Here is a 17,629-nt window from a genome sequence, read left to right as displayed (position 1 = left end):
ACATCCCTGGCACTGAGTTGCACCGGTTGACTGTGCGTTGGGTGAATTACTTCCTTTTGTTTTAAACCTGCTGCCTATTCGCTTCACCAGGTGAGCCCTAGTTCTTGTGTTATGTGAAGGGGTAAATAACACTTCCTCAGTCACTTCTCCGGACCAGTCATGATTTTATAGACCTCTATCATATCTCCCTCCCCCCCCCCCCGCAGGTTTTTTACCCTCTGCTCACACTGCATGTGTTTCACACACTTCAGTTTGATCATATCTGCATTACCACCCACTGCTGCCAACCACAGTGAGGGATCACAGGGCAGCTGCGATGAAGCCAGCTTCCTGTGGGTCAGCCATTGCTGATGTGTGGGAAGCCTGTTTTCCATTTGCTCACCTTCAAGCCAGCACTGATTGGCTGGCCTTCTCCTGCTGGTTCACTTTGGGCACAGCCCATCCTTCCTGTGTAAACAGCAATGGGGGTGGGGGGTAGAGGACAACACTGCAGCTTCCTGCCTGGAGCGGGGCCCAACTCATCTGTCTGCAGTGGAGTTTGCTCCCTTGCTTGGGAGGCTTGAACACTTGGATCCAGAGAGATGTGCCAACGTCGGCCTATCATCCAGTGGCCATGCACAGAAGCCGGATACCCCAATCCGCCAGTCCCAGGGAAGTCTGTCTCTCCTCTCCCCACCAGCTTCCTGGTAGCCCAGCTCCCCCGGACAGGGGTGTTATAGAAACACACGATTGATCTGGGACCATCTCCATCCCCCCTGTAACCCCACTGAGGGCAACAGCCTGGTGCAAAGGATGAACATGTCAACTGAGCTAATTAATTGGTTGATAGACTTATACCAGGGGTTATTTGAATCCCTGCAATGTAACAAGTTTGATGCTGGATTTCCTAGCCTCTGGGGACTGTGCATTGGGACAGAAGGGGTTTGAAGGGGGTAATGAAGTCAGTCCAAACTGAGACAGCCAGAGGGAGATGTTTTAAAAGGAAGAGCCCTGCTCACCTGCAGGCAGAGTGAACAGCTCTGAGACTGAACCTCTTCTCAGGGAGAGTGAGTTAAGTTTCTGTTGCTTCATGCTGGCTTTAGGCATAGAGCACCCCACAACTGCACAGGAGGGTGGGTGGAGAAGCCCAGGGACTCACAAGGGGGTGCTCTGGTAAGGACATGCTATAACAAACCAAATTTGGTCCTGGTGTGAATGAGCGAGACTCCCTATGGTGGGAATGCCAGCAGAGCATGCTCATGCAAGGACAGGCTTGAGCTTCTAGCGCTGGGGATTGGGGCATGAATTAAATGCCAGTCACTTTACACTCTGGTGGTAGGACTTGCTTTACAATAGCAGCCAGAGAAAACTCGGCTTCACTCTCACTTAACCAAGTAAAAGCCGGTAATACTGACACCTAGTGACCAGGAGACATTTGAGCACATGCTGCCCAATAGCCATGAAAGCCATTTGGCTATAGGACACTGGAATATTGTACTAGCCTTGCTAGGCCAGTGTCCTATCACCAAATAAAAGAAAGGGGGCAGGAGGCTGACTGAATCTAGGGGAGAGGTTTGCATTGGAGACCCCAGAGAGCTAGAGCCAATGCTCGCTCCACAGAGGGTTGGAGCTTCTCAAGAAGCCAGGAAGATGCACGATAGGTTAAAAAAAATATTCAGACAGATGTGATTTTATTATTGTCTGTATTACAGTTGCATCAAGTCTTCAGCAGAGATCAGTGGCCCCTGTGCAAAGATAAATGAGACACACTCCATCTGCTGTATAGCTTATAGTCTAAATAGAAATCTGGTCACAGACAAAAAGGGACTGGTACAGAGCTAAATACAATAAGTAAAAACAGAAAAAACAAACAATCACATTTACTTATGATCAAGGCTACAATTTTGGCACAGGTATTTTTATGAGAACTCCTGCGACAGGACATGGGGAATAAATAAATCATGGATGCCCAAACCCTGCTGCCTGGGGTTGAATTACTGGTATTTTCAAGAAGTCGTGGAGGGCTCTTTTTTTAAAAAAAGAATCTCAGTGTCTGTGAGCTCCATCACAGATTCGTAGCCTTACAAGCTACATGGAGGAGTATTTCATTGTAAAGATGGGAAACTAAGGCACAGGACAGTAGAAGGCCAGATTTTCAGAGTAGCTCAATTCCCAGTTAGGCAACAGCATGAGCCTTCGGATTAACACCCACTCACAGTCTGAGCTCTTGAATATTCAGCCCTGAGAGACTCACCCATAGACAGGGGGTTGGTGGAAGACCCAGGTGTCCCAGACCAGAGCCTTAAGTGCAAGGGCATCCCTGGCCTCACATGGGGAGAAGTCACATCCAGGCTAGTGCAATGATCGCAGCTGGTCAACATACACACAGGAGGCGCCTGCACCTCAGCCATTCAACGCTATTAAAGTGTTGCCTCTCGGCGACATTGGGGCAGCCAGCTCAGTTCCCATGGCTGTACCACCTCTCCATTCAGTGGGATCTCCTCACCAGCCTCTCCATCTCAGGTTCCAGCCTCGTGCCAATGTGAGACACAGGCCAGCATGTAAACAGGTATCTGCTGAGTCCGAGATCCCTTCCTCTTCACAACCATGACGGGTACCCGGTCCTTCTCTCCCATGTTTCCAGCAGACAAAGTGCAGTAGCAGTAAACAAAGCAGTGATGAACCCCAATGATATCCACACGCCATAGTGGCTTCTTGGCTCTGGAAAGAAAGCCAAGGATAAGAGTCAGTTTAGACACAGCTGGATTAAGAGAAGACGGGTTGCCCAGAGTTAGAGCCCTCGCCTAGGACTTGGGAGACAAGGGTTCAATTTTCTGCTCTACTAGTAAGTCTCTCTCTGAGCCTCAATTCCCCCTCTCCAGTGTGGATAATAGCACTGCCCTATTGCAGGGAATTTTGTGATGCTGAATCCAAGGTGCTCAGATACTAACATGACGGGGGCCAGATAAGTACTTTAGAACGAGCCTTATTGAGAACAAGCTGGCCTCTGCTACAAAGATCTGTGTTTGTACAGCACCTAACACTCTGGGGTCCTGGCTATTAACCCAAGGCAAATAATACATGGTAATTAAAGTCACTCAGACTAGAGTGAGGGTAATCCTGTGTTGCTGCCTCTCATGAGGTTTGGTGCTTTCCTTAAAGCCCCTGCTCCTGGAGTCCTGTGATTAGAGACTCTCTGCTTTCACTTGGGTTTTCTCAGTGAAGGTTTCTAGCCCTCATGGCTGTGGGGAGAGTTTGAAAACACAGCCCCTAGAGGTAGGTGCAAAAAGGGGGGGGGGACAGAGGCTGAGCATCTAGCTAACTCCCTTTTGAGCCCCGGTATAGTATTGGCCTTCACAACACCCTCTGGCAAGGAGTTCCAGAGGTTAACAGTGCATTATGTGAAAAAATACATTCTTATGTTTGTTTTAAACCTGCTACCTATTAATTTCATTTGGCCGCCCTTTGTTCTTGTATTATGAGAAGTAGTAAATAAGGCAGTGTTACTTACTTTCTCCACACCACTCATGGTTTTATAGACCTCTATCATATCCCCCCTTAGGCACCGCTTTTCCAAACTGAAAAGTCCCAGTTTTATTAATCTCTCCTCATACAGAAGCCATTCTATACTCTAATCATTTTTGTTGCCCTTTTCTGAACCTTTTCCAGTTCCAATATATCTTTTTGAGATGGGGCGACCACATCTGCACACAGTATTCAAGGTGTTGGCGTACCATGGAATTGTAGAGAGGCAATATGATATTTTCTGTCTTATTATCTATCCCTTTCTTGATGATTCAACATTCTGTTTGCTTTTGTGACTGCCGCTGCACACTGAGTGAATGATTTCAGAGAACTATCCACAATGACTCCAAGATCTTTCTTGAGCGGTAACAGCTAATTTAGACCCCATCATTGTATCTGTATAGTTAGGATTATGTTTTCCAGTGTGCATTACTTTGCATTTATCAACATTTAAAAGTTCATCTGCCATTTTGTTGCCCAGTCACCCAGTTTTGTGAGATCCTTTTGTAGCTCTTTGCAGTCTGCCAGGGATTTAACTATCTTGAGTAGTTTTGTATCATCTGTAAATTTTGCCACCTCACTGTTTACCTCTTTTTCACAGGGCTCTAATTATCTGACAGCCCCCGGGTGATCACTGGGATCAAGACACAAACGCCTCAAGTTCTGGGTAAAAAATGATCAGGCGCTAACCCAGTTCTGCACAATCCCGCTGGGAAGTGCTCCTGTAAAGAGATTCGGGTCATTAACACTTACCCCCCTCAGGAGAGCCGTTGGAAAGCATCCCTCGGCTACTTCCCTCTCCAGTTGGGCTGGCAGCGGGAGTCTCCGATATAGGCGGTGGGAATGAGACAGGACCTGTTGGCAAACAGTAGAGCATAGATTTCAAGGCAAGGAGACGCTATTAGGTCAGCTGATCTAATCTCCTGTATAACCCAGGCCAGCGAACCTCACCCAGGGATTCCTGCATCCGGCCCATATCTGGTGGTGGAGCTAGAGCATTTTTTTCCTGAAAGTCGTCCAGTCTTGATTTAAAGACTCCACAGTGATGGGAGGCTGCGATCCACAGCATCTTGCAGGAAGCAGTAACGCAATATCTAAGCTCTGATCTAGCCCTCCTGCCCATCACCGTAGTATTGTGCACCTCATAGTCCTTTTAAAGCATTTATCCTCCCAACATCCCCCCCCATGGTGGGGAAGCACCGTTATCCCCTGTACCAGGGCAGTTTGCTCTTGGGCTGGAGAGTTTAGGGCTAAGCCAGCCCTGATCACGGGAGTCATCCCACCCGAAGGGAATCCGGAGACTCCAATATAAAGGGGAGGGCAGGGGGGGGTTGGTTGAAAGAAAGTTGAGCCTGGCAGCAAGCTAGGGAAGCCCAGGAATCAGGAGCCCTGTCGAGCTGGAACGGATGTAATACTCTGTGTGTTTTGGGACTGCTGAATTCTGCATTTGGACAAACTCCGTTGTCAGCCTGGAGAAGTGTGGTTCGACAATTTTGGGTGGAAGGATAGCTCAGTGGTTTGAGCATTGGCCTGCTAAACCCAGGATTGAGAGTTCAGTCTTTGAGGGAGGCGTTTAGGGATCTGGGGCAAAAGTCTGTCTGGGGATTGGTCCTGCAGGGGGTTGGACTAGATGACCTCCTGAGGTCCCTTCCAACCATGATAGTCTATGAAAGTGACTGGAACCTGTGAGAGTTCATAAAGGGGCCCTGATGAAGAAACAGAGGCAGATTGGTGGCCATGATACTATATCCCCTGACAGAGGTGCGCACACACCCCCCTCCCCCGACAGATTTGTAAAGATATTTAAGTGTTGCTGCACACAGGGTCACAATGCCTAACTGAGTTAGGAGCCTACATCTCTTTTCACAAGGGATTTAGGCACTTAGGAGAAAAGATTCAATTGACAGACAGAATCTCAGCTCCCATGTGCTGAAATGCCTTTTGGAAGAGAGTTAGGCTCCTAAATCAGTTAGGGGCTGCGACACTGTGCATAGCAACGCCTAAATATCTTTACAAATCTGTGGCTAAGTGACATGACCAAGGTCACACAGACAGTCTGTGGCAGAGCTGGAATTGACCCAGTCTCCCCTGAGGTGGCAGACCAAGCACAAGGCCCTCCTTTCTCCCTAAACACGGGAGGAGAAACAGAGGCCCAGAGGGAGTCAAACAACACAGCAAGTATTCAGCACTTCTCATCCATAGATGTCCAAGTGCTTTGCAGAGGCAGTCAATATCTTCCCCATTTTACAGATAGGGAAATGGAGGCACAGGGGGGGCAACTTGCCCACGGTCACCCAGCAAATCAGGGACAGAGCTCTGAATGAAAGCCAGGTCTTTGAAGGCCCAATCCAACGCCTTACCCACTTGACTCATCTGCCTCCAAGAAAGCAATCCCAACTGTCTACAGGGATCTCGGGGACAGAGAGGCCAGAAGAACTATGCAGCTCTAAACGACATCCACTTCTGCACATCGGATGAGAGGAAAGAGGCTGTGTGTGAGACTGAACTGAGTCCCACTGGCAGGGCCGCCCAGAGGATTCAGGGGGTCTGGGGCAAAGCGGGGGAGTTGCGGCGGCGGTCCAGATATTCGGCAGCATTTCGGCAGAGGGGGGCCCCCTTCAGTCGCTCTGCGTCTTCGGCAGCACTGAAAGGCCTCCCGCCGCCAAAATGCCATCTGAAGACCCAGACCACCGCCAGGCCAGAGGCAAATTGCCCCACTCCCCGTCTGGGAAGCCCTGCCCACTGGCTATAAACGTCGAGGCAAGTCACCTGGGAAACTTACCAGGCACCGTCAGATTGATACAAGCCGTGCAGGTTTTAGAAAGGTCAGTAATGACTTGGTATTCTCCTGCCATCCATTCACTTGCATTCTTCACAGTAAAGAGGAGCCGGTCTGATAGAGAGATCCGTCCCCGGTACGTGCTGTTGTAGTAGTTCCGCTTTCCTTTATTAGTTAACAACAGGATGGAGTGACAAGCAGAGTCAGAGGCGGCGGCCGCGATGGTGGTTTGCATCTTATACAAAGTAGATACCGGTATATTCTTAGGTATGTTAATTTCAACATGCCCAGAGGAGCCTTCAGGCACAGACAGGTTATAGAGGCGACAGGCTCCAGGCCCTAGAAGGAAAAAGTGTATGAGCGACAAGTGGATTCTAAACTGCTCTTGTGGAAGACAACGATTTCATCTGGAGAGGAAGCAGGCATGCTGCAGGTCCCGGCTCAGGAGCAGAGCTAAGGCTCAAGGCGTGGATGGCAGAAGGCTGCAGGTCAGGACTATGGGGCACTGGCAGAGCTGTGGGCAAGGGCGGCAGAATCTTCCCAAAAGCGGGGGGGCCAGGGGCCTCCACCCCCTCTGTGGCCCTGCCCCCTCTTACCCTAGAGGCCCCACCCCTGGCCAAGCCAGAGTGGGGCTGGAGAGCTCAGGCCCCTCCATCTGCCTGGGGCAGGCCCCCCCGAGAGCAGCCCCTGGCCCGTGTCTTCACCCCCCAGACCCTCTGCCCAAGGCGGTGGAGTGTCCGCGGCTCCCCACAGCTGCCTGTGTGATTGTTACCCCCCTGGCTCCAGCAGGGGGCAGGGCCTCGGAGCCATAGCCCAGCCGTGGCAAGAGCCACGCAGGCACCTGCAGGGAGCCAGACGCTCCGCCTGCCTTGGGGTGGGAGGTGTCCAACGGGCAGGGACACAGGCCAGGGGCTGTTCTTGGCTCCACCCCAGGCAGGTGGAGGGTCCATGGCTCCTCTCAGCTGCCCAGGCTCCCCAGTCAGGCTCCAGCTGCCAACCTGGTGGGGGGAGGGGGAGGAGGAAGGGCAGGGTCCAGCCACCACCTCCACACACCCCCCGGCTGGGGGTGGGGCAGCTCTGGGCTGGAATAGTTGTGGGTATCTACAGAGCTCAGGGGCGGGGGGAGCCCAGGGCTTGAAGGAAGAAGTGGGGACTGAAGGTGAGGACAGAGGAGCATCCGCAGAGCAGGAGGGTGGGAAGCCAAAGGCTGGAATCGCAGTGGGAACATGGGTCAGGATTAAGGTGAATTGGCAGAGCTAGGTGGGGTGATCCCAGTGGGGCCTGGGATCGAGGGGCACTGGCGGACGTAGGAGGGAAGCCCAGGGCTAGAAGAACTATAGGGCACCAGCAGAGCGGTATATAATGAACCCAGGACTGCAAGTTGCAATGCTGGGGTATGGGATGGGTGCAATATGCTCCGTGGAAAGGGAGACAGATCTGGGCTCCCCCATGGACTCATCCCTCAGCCGAGCATCCCTGGGGGCTGCTGCAGGGGAGGGCGGGTCTGCTGGAGATGCGCCCTGCTACCACTAGAGATCTGAGGCTGCAATCCCAAGCCAGCTCCACCCAATGGTAATTAAGGGCCAGGATTTGCAGGGCCAGATTCTTGTCCCATTTCGTCACCTGGCTGAGAGCCACATCTAGAGTGCTCAGCAACCCTCCCCCACCCCAGGCGACACTTCAAAGACCCACAAAGTCCAGATTGTGGGGTGGGGGGAGCAAGAGGTGGGGGTAAATATGATTAAGAGCCACCAGCACACCTTGCCCTGTCCCACAAACACCCCCCCCCATCTCCTGCCCTGGTACCCCAAGTTGGACAATAAAATCAATCTCTGCCTCAGATTCCCGCCACACACACAGTAGCAAAGTGACTCACAGTAAAAGTATGTGTGTGTGCACACGCACGCAATCTGAGGCACTGATTGATTTTATTGGCCAACGTGGGGTACCAATGCAGGAGATGGGAGGGAGGGTGTTTTGTGGGGTAGGGGTAAGGGGTGCTGGTGGCTCTTAATCATATTTACCCTCACCTCTTGCTCTCCCCCTGCCTTATAATCTGGACACTTAAATCTAGATTACACACACACACTTTTACCATGACTCACCCTGCCACCACTTGCAAGAGGCCAGTCCAGCCTGCCAGTGAAGATCCATTTCCCCACCACCACCACCCACTCACAAGTACAGATCCAGCTCCTTATTTTCCAGCCCTGCCTTCTCCCCATAGCAATAAGGGAAAGACGCCCTCCTCCAACTTGTCCCCTGCCAGGTGGTGTGGCTGGCTCCGGCACAATAAGGGACCAGTGAGGTTGGATAAGGGGCAGGGGATCCCGGGGGGGGAGGGGGTGTGGTCAGGGAGTGGTTGGATGGTGCGGAGGTTTGGGGGAGGCGGGCGAGGTCCCAGGGGTGGTTAGGGGTCAGGGCAGTCAGGGACTGGTAGCAGGGGTTGGATGGGGATGGGGTACCAGGAGGGCTGTTAGGGGTGGAGGGTCCCAGGAAGGGGCAGGCAGAGGACAAGGAGCAGGAGTGGGTGGGGAGGGGGCCAGGCTGTTTGAGGCAGAGCCTTCCCTACCCGGCCCTCCATACTTTTGCAACCCCGCTGTGGCCCTCGGGCCAAAAAAGTCTGCCCACCCCTGCTCTAGCTGCTACCCTGCAGCAGGAGGATGGATCATCCATCCCTAGCAGCCTGCTTCCCGCATCCCCAGCAGGAGAATTCCACCCCCACCTCCCTATCCTGCCACAATCTGAAATAAGGATCCCACCATATCCCCCAGGAACCCAGCACAGCTGTGTCCCCCCTCCCCTTACCTCCACTACCATCCCCCCTCCCCCCCCCCGCTCACCTGCCACCTGTCCGCACCCTGCGGCCAGCCAGAGGGACTCAAGAAAGATCAGTCCCCACATTGGTCCGAGTAACAGCTGCTAAATGCGTCTGTCCCCTTCCGTACACACGGGGACAATGGCTGAAATTTTCTTTGGAGGCTTGTATTTCCCGGGAACTTGTACAGACAAGTCATGACCTTGCGTAATCCAACCCCATTGGCTGGCTCCGGGTGCCAGCTGACAGGATCTCCTCCCTACGGGGACAGAGGGCAAACACTGAAATATGCTGGATTGCAAGGCAAACCCGGAAGGATCCCCCACCTCCGCCCACACACATGGGCTGGAAGAGAATCAGGTTTTGGAGGCCAGGAGGTTGTTCAGACGGACGCTGGACTGGCTCGAAAGAGAGACGGATCATTGGAGCCCTGAGCGGATACAGACATTTGGATCCGCGTTCCACATTTTATGGGTATCCGCAGCAGAGCCCTAGCTCACTGGTAGAGACTTGCGCTGATGCAAAAATCCGGATCCACATCGGATCCGCAAAGAGCGTAAATCCCACACCCACATCTGCGGACAGGCCGTGGATTTGCGAGACCCGACACATTAGCTTCTCTAAAACGCCCAGCCAAGGACGGGAGAAACTGACACACATGCGCAAAGGAAAGCGCAAGAAGAGACAGAGGAAGCGTGTTTTGGGAGGAGGAGATGGGTGCGTGTGCGTGAGAGAGAGAGAGGGGCAGATACCTTTCAGCTTTACCCACCTTCAGGGTGATTTGCAGCTGTACGAGCTCCCAGCCCAGCAAACACCAGGCCACATAAGTAACTTTTGCTCACTTGGGTCCCGATCCTCTGAGCAGTTGTGCAGAGCTGTGCCCCCAGCACACCAAACACCGATCTGACTGTACTCTGTGGGAAGTCCCACACCGCACGTGATTGCAGGATCCCACCCACGCTGGGACAGCATTTTTCAGACCAAGATGGTTTCCCAAGTCATCTGTATCCCCTCCTCCTGCCCTAACCTACCCCACGCCCAGAGCCAGGGATAGAACCCAGCAATCCTGACTCCCAGTACCCCCCCTTCCCGCAGCACTAACCACTAACCACCACTATCTCCCCAGAGCAGAGGTTTTCTGTTCTAGTTCCGTCCAGTCCTTACTAAGAAGCTGCTTTGCTGGCCAGCAGGGAAGCACCCGTGCAGGCTAGTGGGGCTGAATGAGAAATCCTACGTTTGGAGCCTGCCTTTCACTGGGGCTTAGAGGCCAGGGAAAAGCCTGGGAGTGAGAGATGCATGGTCCAGGGCTGCTCCTGGGAAGATGGAAGGTCTTAGGCAGCACCCACACCCCTGGGAGCTCTGACCCTCACCTCCCTCCTAGCCTGGGAGTGAGAGATGCATGGTCCAGGGCTGCTCCTGGGAAGATGGAAGGTCTTAGGCAGCACCCACACCCCTGGGAGCTCTGACCCTCACCTCCCTCCTAGCTCTCCCCCTCCCTGAACACAGAGCAGCCATTCTAAGCGGGGGGTGGCGGAGGCATAGGGAAAAGAGGCTTCAAGGCACTGCTACAAAAGAAGTTCACAGCTTACCTGCTGGCAGGCCCCCCTTTCTGTGTAGCATCCCCTGCAGATGAGCCTCTGAGCCATCTCCCCCTCCCTAGGCACAAGCAGCCACATCTGCTCTGCAAACCCAAATTCCAGGCCAGCACCTAAGCATGGTAAAAAAAAACAAAACGCGGGATTTAGCCGTGCCTGTCTGGAAGCCTGGTGATTGGCTGATATTAGCATACTGTCCTCTGATTGGATACGGGGCAGGGCGGGCGGAGCCAGCAGCAGAGAACAGCGTGTAGCAAATTAACAGCGATCAGCATAACGCGCGGGAAGCTGCCGGGCCGAGAGGAGCCTCAGCTGCTCTGAATTCCCTCCCAGCGGTTGGTGTACAGTGGCCGTCGCTTTAGCGGAGTCAATGGGCCAGATCCCCGGGTGAAACCACTTCTCTAACCATTAGACCACTCTCCCCTCTCAAAGCCAAGAGTGGAACAGCCAGTAATTGCTCCCTTGCGTGCGGCCAGCTAGGAAATAGCTTGTGTAAAACCCGCTGCCAGTGTCACTCAAGACAGGACTCCATAACTAGAGACCATCTAGGATGGCACAGGCCAGAGAACTGCCCCAAATACTTCCCAGAGCAGATCTGCCCTAGTCACGTTTCCTGGCCACTGGGCACGAGGGAGGGACCCGGAAATCAGCCTCTTCCCCAGCTGTAATAAATAAAAAACAAGCAGCCACAGGGGGTCCAGCTTTGCCCACTTGGGGGATCAGCCCTGGGTCCTCCTAGTCTCTTCTGCTCCGTGAGGAAAGGAGCAGAGGCTGCTGCCTCTGCAGCTTCTCTCCTTACAGTGGAGGGAGGTGATTTCGGGATATTTTAATTTGCAAGCTAGTTTCACATGAGGCAGGGCAGACCTGCAGGTATGGGGGCAAGTGGGAACACAGAACAGTGCTTGCAAACCGTATCTATTCAACGCATAACATGAGGCAGCAGGAGACACTGAGCCAAAATGCCGGAGTCAGTTTAGTGGGGCTAATACAGTTGGGACTGAGTGCAGAATTTGGAGCATTGTAGTTAAGATCTAAATTGGGCGGCTAGAAGGCTAGGTGGGTGGCAGATGGCAGGAGAACGAAGCTGGGAACAAAAGGATAAAGGAAATAGGTGCATTCAGAAAGAGAAGCTAGGTTGTTACTATGCTGTGTGACTGCACTGCTGTGTGTCTGTCTGTGCTGTCCTGGACCCCAAAAATCTCCCCCTGTAGTTTAGTCTATGTAAATCCTTATCCCACAGCCCATGGGATTATTGGTGCTTGCCTAGAGCCCTGGTTCTCAACCAGGGGTACATGTATGTACCCTGGGGGTATGCAGAGGTCTTTCAGGGGACACATCAACTCGTCTAGATCTTTGCCTAGTTTTATAACAGGCTACAGAAAAAGCACCAGCGAAGTCAGCGCAAACTAAAATTTCAGACAGACGATGCCTTGTTTACACTGCTCTATAGACTACACACAGACAGGTAAGGACAATATTTATATTCCAATTGATTCATAATTATATGATGAGAAAGGAAGCAAATTCATAGTAACAGTGGCTGTGACACTTTGGTATTGTTATGTCTGATTTCATAAGCGAGTAATTTTTAAGTGAAGTGAAACTTGGGGGGATGCATGCAAGACAGATCAGCCTCCTGAAAGGGGTGCAGTCATCTGGGAAGGCTGAGAGCCGCTGGTCCAGAGGCCAGTAGGTATACGTCTACACATCAAGGGAAAACCCGTGGCTGGCCCATGCCAGCTGACTTGGGCTTTCGTGGCTTGGGCTATGGGGCTGTTTCATTTTTGTGTAGACTTCTGGGCTCTGGGACCATCCCACCAGGAAGGGTCCCAGATCCTGAACTCCAGGCTTAGCCCAGATGTCTACACAGCAATGAAACAGCCCTGCAAGCCCAAGTCAGGTGGCCCGGGCCAGCCACGGGTGTCTAGTTGCTGTGTAGACATGCCCTGAGTTTCATGCAGGCACTACGCTGGTTCTGGCACCACGTGGCCGGTCTGTCTGAATATTTATCCTGTGCTGATCCTACAACTTTCCTGAGTCATCTCCACTGAGTGAGCCCTGTGACTAATCAGTGGCGGGAACAGCCAGTCACAGGAAAACGTGAGCCACCCATATGTGACTGTGAAGAATTTGAGCAGTGGTGGTGTAGCTGTATCTGTCCAAGGATCTACAAGGTGGGTGAGAGAGCTTTTACTGGACCAACTTCTGCTGGGGAGAGAAATGAGCTTTCAAGCCTGTCTATTCCAAGCTCTGCTGCTGGGTGTGTGTGTGTGTGTGGGGAGGTAAATTGCTTTCCCCTCCCCCATGCCTCAGTTTCCCCATCTGTGAAATGGCACAAATAATTTTTGTAAAGTGCTAGAAGATCTACTTTATGAAAAGTGCCAGATACAAGCTAGATATTATTATTATTATTACATTTTATTTATTATTAAAGATTGTGAGGAGTTCAAATACTCTGATAAGGGGAACCCTGTGGCTAGAGCCCCACTGATCTGGGGGGGAAACCAGAAAAATCTGATATCCATTGGTGTAAGTAAGGGGAAACTGAGGCCCACACAGGGCCATTTTCCATGTGACAGGCTGCTGCCTACATATATTGCAGGTGGCCCCTTTAACGTGCCATGCGCTCTTGGCGCACAGCTCAGCCTCCGTCAGCAATGAATTGTGCCACTCTAGTGATTTCTCTGTGGGCCCCCTGTTGGCATGGTGGATCCCTCCCCGCACAGAGCCCCCTGCAGGAGTTGCATTCCCCACCTTCTTCACTGGACCCAGGCTGCTCAAAAACAGGTTGCAGTGGGTAGGGAGACACTGATCAGAGTGAAGACCCAAAGCAGTGGGAACCTTGCCTACCCCCATCCCTCCTACAGTTGCTCTTCCATGTGCACCATGCCATAAAGGGGGAAGAGGAGGTGTTTTTTAAACCCCTGCAGAGGCCTCTGTGTGAGGACAGAAGGGCCAGCTGCTAGCATCCCTGCAGAGCTCTGTGCTGGATTGTTTTAGTGGTTTCCCCTGGACACCCTGCTCTTCACAGCAGTGCTCAGGTGCCTGCTGTTACAAGCTGCCTGTGCCCTTCTGGATCAGGCTCTCTGCAAACTCAGGCAGACCTCGCTGTGTCAGTTGGGGGCATTTTTGGACACTGATCTTTGCAATCCTGGGGGGGTGGGGTGGTGCACAAAGAACCTGCCCTGGGGTGAGGGGAGGAGGAATGGAGCACACCTGCTGTGATGATGAGAAGGGGAAAGAGTGGTATGGGAGAGGGGGACATGGGGGGGACGGACACAGAGCCCCTGGCACGGAGGGGCACACAGATGGGGGTAGAAATGGGGGTGAAAAGAGACCCTGGCAATGGGAAGAGGCAACATTGGAGAGGGGATTGTGAGGGTGCCACACAGCGCCTCTGGGCTGGGGGGGGGGAGAAGGGAGTCTCCTGGTCTAGGGGTCATGGAGATGTGGGGAGCACACAGAGCCCCTGGCATGTGGGAGGGAGGTGGCAGTTGCGGGGGGGGTACGTGCAACAGAGCGGGATGGTGGGAAGGGAGGCTGCAAGGGCCTTTGTTGTGTGCAAGGAGCTGGACACAAGCTAGGCAGCTGACCCCCCTCAGGAGAAAATAAAAGCGGGGACTTTTGCAGAAGCTGCAGGGGGGGGGGGGGCTTGGCTAGAAAAGATTCTAGTTTGAGAGCAGGGGAGTCGCTTCAAGCCTTGGGCTGGAGGGTGTGAACCGAGCTCTCGGCAAAGGGGGCGGGGATCTCGGTGGAGCGGGGCTGTTTACATCGCAGCTGGATAAAGTGCGTAGCCCCGGCTTTCGCTTTCGGCTTCTGATCTGCCATCGAAGGGGTGGGTGTGTATCTGTTTGTTTGTGTTGCTCCTGCAAAGGCTGCCCCCCCCCCCCACAGCGCCCTGGCGGGTGAGGTTATTGCATTGGGGTCCGAATGCAACCCCGCATGTTGCTGTCTCAGTGCTTAGCAGCACTCACCTGGGGTGTGTGTGTGTGGGGGGGTGTATGTGAGGAAGGGCCGGGGGAGGGGGGGCTGCTTCCCCTCTGCTGCCTTGTGTGTATGTGGTGGTGGGGGGGATTGCATTTCTCCCGCTGCCTCAGGAGCTGAGCCTGCTTGCTCGGGGGGTGGGGGCTGAGGCTGCGGGAGTTGCATTGAACTGTGGCGCCGGGGGGGGGGGGGGTGAAGGGGGGATTGTCTGCAGCCGTGACTGTTGTTTGCATGGAGTTGGGACACGGGATTGGAGGCCCTTAGCTTGGCATTGGGCAGGCGGGGCTGGCACCAGAGAGGGGCGGGGCTCCAGGTGTTACAGGATGGACCCCACGCGTGTCAGGGTGGAAAACTGCGTGTCACTGCCCAGATGATTGTTTCCCTAGGGATTGTCTCCCCGCGGAATAACTTTACTCTGGCACCACTGCTCCGGATTAGCTGCTCCGTGTGTGAACGCTTGGCCTTCACATTCGAGAATCAACTTTCAAGGGAAAGCACAAGGCAGGACCTTCCTCCCTGCACCCCGCTCCCAAGCAAGTAACTCCTGGGCTCACTTCACTGTTTCCTTCCTTGCCTCTCCCCTGTACTCGCGGCTGGGGATCGGGAGGGGGCGCTCTCCCCTTGCAGTCAGTGTCAGCACGGCGCTAGGGGGCGCTGTGCTGCAGGGAGTGGGGCTGGGGGCTCAGCAGGGGGCGCTGTCCCCTTGCAGTGAGTACAGATTCCAGTGCACCAGTGTGGCGCTAGGGGGCGCTGCAGGGCTGCCCCGGGGGGAGGTGGCAAGTGGGGCAACCCCCCACAAGAATATTGTATTCTATAGTGTTGCAACTATTTTTATGGAAGGGGCCCCCAAAATTGCTTTGTCCCAGGCCCCCTCAATCCTCTGGGCAGCCCTGGGGCGCTGTGCTGCAGGGAGTGGGGCTGGGGGCTCAGCAGGGGGCACTCTCCTTTGGCAGTCAGTGCTGACCCCAGTGAAGCGCATGGGGAGCTAGGGTGAAGGTGCCGCCTTTAAGCTGCACCCCTGTAACTCATGTAACCCCATTGGGGTTCAGAGAGCCTGGCCCCTTTACGGCCTTGTCCTGAGGCAGTGGAAGAGCTGGTTGCCCTGGGATGGGGAAAGGGGGAGTGACAGGATGTGCGTGTCTGGAGCGCCGGACAAGAGAGCTACAAGCGAGCAGGCCCTCACGTAGCGAAGCAGCCGAGAACCTGCCCGAAGCCTGGAAGGGGCAGAACGGCCGACCGGGGATGCCCCAGGACAGGAGCCAGGAGGAGCACCGTGCCAGGGAGAAATCACCCGAGAAGGACAAACCGAAGCTGGACCCAGGATCCCTGCTGCCCAGAGCTGTGTGGGACCATGAGCGCTGGAGCCTGTGACCTTGCGTTGGGAACAAGGAGGGAGGCTGTTAGCTAGTTAAGTGGGGAGGGGGTCGCTCTGTGGGGCTTTGCAGAGAGCTGCAGAAGAGGGCACCGGAGGGGTTTGTTGGGAAAAGTTCACTGCCGCCGAAGGTGACCGAGAGCACCCAAGACTCGCCACTGGACTGGAACTTTGCCCAGATCACCTGAACTCTCCGTAGATGCATTGCTCGGTGCCTGGCCTGTCAGCCCGCTGGTACCACGGGGCCTGTGGGGCCTCGTGTTGGATATAACCCTGTTTTACCGCCCCCCCCACCCACCATCTTCCCCTCTGTTTTTCCCCATTCATCCCTCTGTAAATAAATATTTCCCTTTCCTGTATTCACTGGACTGCTCTGGGTGTGTGGTGTGTTTACTCCAGGAGTTTCCCTGCGGCGTTCCTGCAAGCGCCTTTTCTTGGCCGGAGCTGCCCGCAGAGCGGACTCCATCTTGGCCACGAGGATGCCATAGTTACACTAAATTGACTTTGAAAATTGAGCTAGTTACACTGAGGCAAATACCTAATGTAGATACAAATTCACTGGAAGGGGGGAGGGGACCCAGAGGCCATACCCCCCCTTTTACTGGTTGTAAGAGCAAGTAATAGGGGGAGGAGCAGAAGTGCGGGCATGTTCTTGGGGAGACAAGGTGATGGAGGTGCAAGGCCTCGGGAAGCTGTGGGGTTAGGGTGGGGTCTTGGGAGAAGGGGCAGGGCCTCCATGAGAATAGGCAATGTCTGGGCAGGGGCTCGGGGAGAAGGGGTGGTGTGGGGGCGGGGCCTTTGAGGGCACGGCAGGGGGTGGGGCAATGGTTTGGGAGCCTGTGGCCCCCTCACTTTTAGCACGCTTCTGCTCCCGGCCCTTCAGTGGTTGGTCTTCCTTCAGCTGGTTTAAATCTACATTAGGAATCTACACTAGTATAATTAGAAGATCAATGTTAAAACTGAGTTAGTTACACTGCTACGAATTGCCTAATATAGACAGGCCATAGATTAGCAGTACAGCACATTCCGCTTGTTCACAAGCTGCTGGTTGATGCCTGAAAGTTGCCATTATCCGAAGCTGCCTGATAAGCGGAAGTCAGAGTTGTGGTGCTGTAGCCAGGAAAGGACTCGCTAGGACATGATTTCTCTGGCTCCAGCCCCGCAAACCTGCCTGCAAGCAGGGGCTTTCTCCGGAGAGTGGGGGTCTGGAGGATGCCAGCCTTTTTTTTAAGCAGTCAGCCGGTTGCCAATAGCCAGACCAGTTACCTTTATAGTCAACTGGACAGTATTGGTTCCAGGCAAAATGTAGTGAGGGTTGTTATTAAGATGAATCTACTGTAAATACATCTCTGGTTGCGTATGGTTGCCTTTTCTGTGTCACTTTCCTGAAGAGGAGAGGGGCATTCCAGTTAAATTTCCATATGGGAACTGGCTTCCTGGAAAATCCCCCCTCAGTTGCACTTTGGACAGGGGCAGTTCTCTTCTTTTACAGTGGTGGGTGAATAAATCCCCGTGTGTAATCTCTGCCTGTCCGTTTTACTTTCTGAATCCCTTTGGAGTCCAGTGGCGGGCAGGAG

At 53.7% G+C, this 17,629-nt stretch overlaps 1 protein-coding gene and 1 long non-coding RNA gene across 2 annotated transcripts in view; one reads left to right on the top strand and one right to left on the bottom strand.

Annotated features, from left to right (window-relative positions):
• Positions 1 to 9,258: 9,258 nt before the first annotated feature.
• On the bottom strand, positions 9,259 to 10,814 carry LOC123345384. The gene is made up of 3 exons (XR_006572775.1): positions 10,691 to 10,814; positions 9,871 to 10,015; positions 9,259 to 9,360 (listed from the first exon to the last, which is right to left on the bottom strand). It is a non-coding gene; the product is annotated as an uncharacterized LOC123345384 (long non-coding RNA).
• A 3,665-nt stretch (positions 10,815 to 14,479) lies between these two features.
• LOC123345376 (C-type lectin domain family 2 member B-like) overlaps positions 14,480 to 17,629 on the top strand; it is a 41,031-nt gene continuing 37,881 nt past the window's right edge. Inside the window, exon 1 of the mRNA XM_044982175.1 lies at positions 14,480 to 14,535. The gene's annotated coding sequence lies outside the window, so the exon portion shown is untranslated. The remainder of the gene's footprint in view (positions 14,536 to 17,629) is intronic.

Source organism: Mauremys mutica, chromosome 12, assembly GCF_020497125.1.
Source record: "Mauremys mutica isolate MM-2020 ecotype Southern chromosome 12, ASM2049712v1, whole genome shotgun sequence".
NCBI lineage: Eukaryota > Metazoa > Chordata > Testudines > Geoemydidae > Mauremys > Mauremys mutica.
The sequence above is the reverse complement of the archived record's forward strand: the minus strand, read 5'-3'. Positions and strand labels throughout refer to the sequence as shown.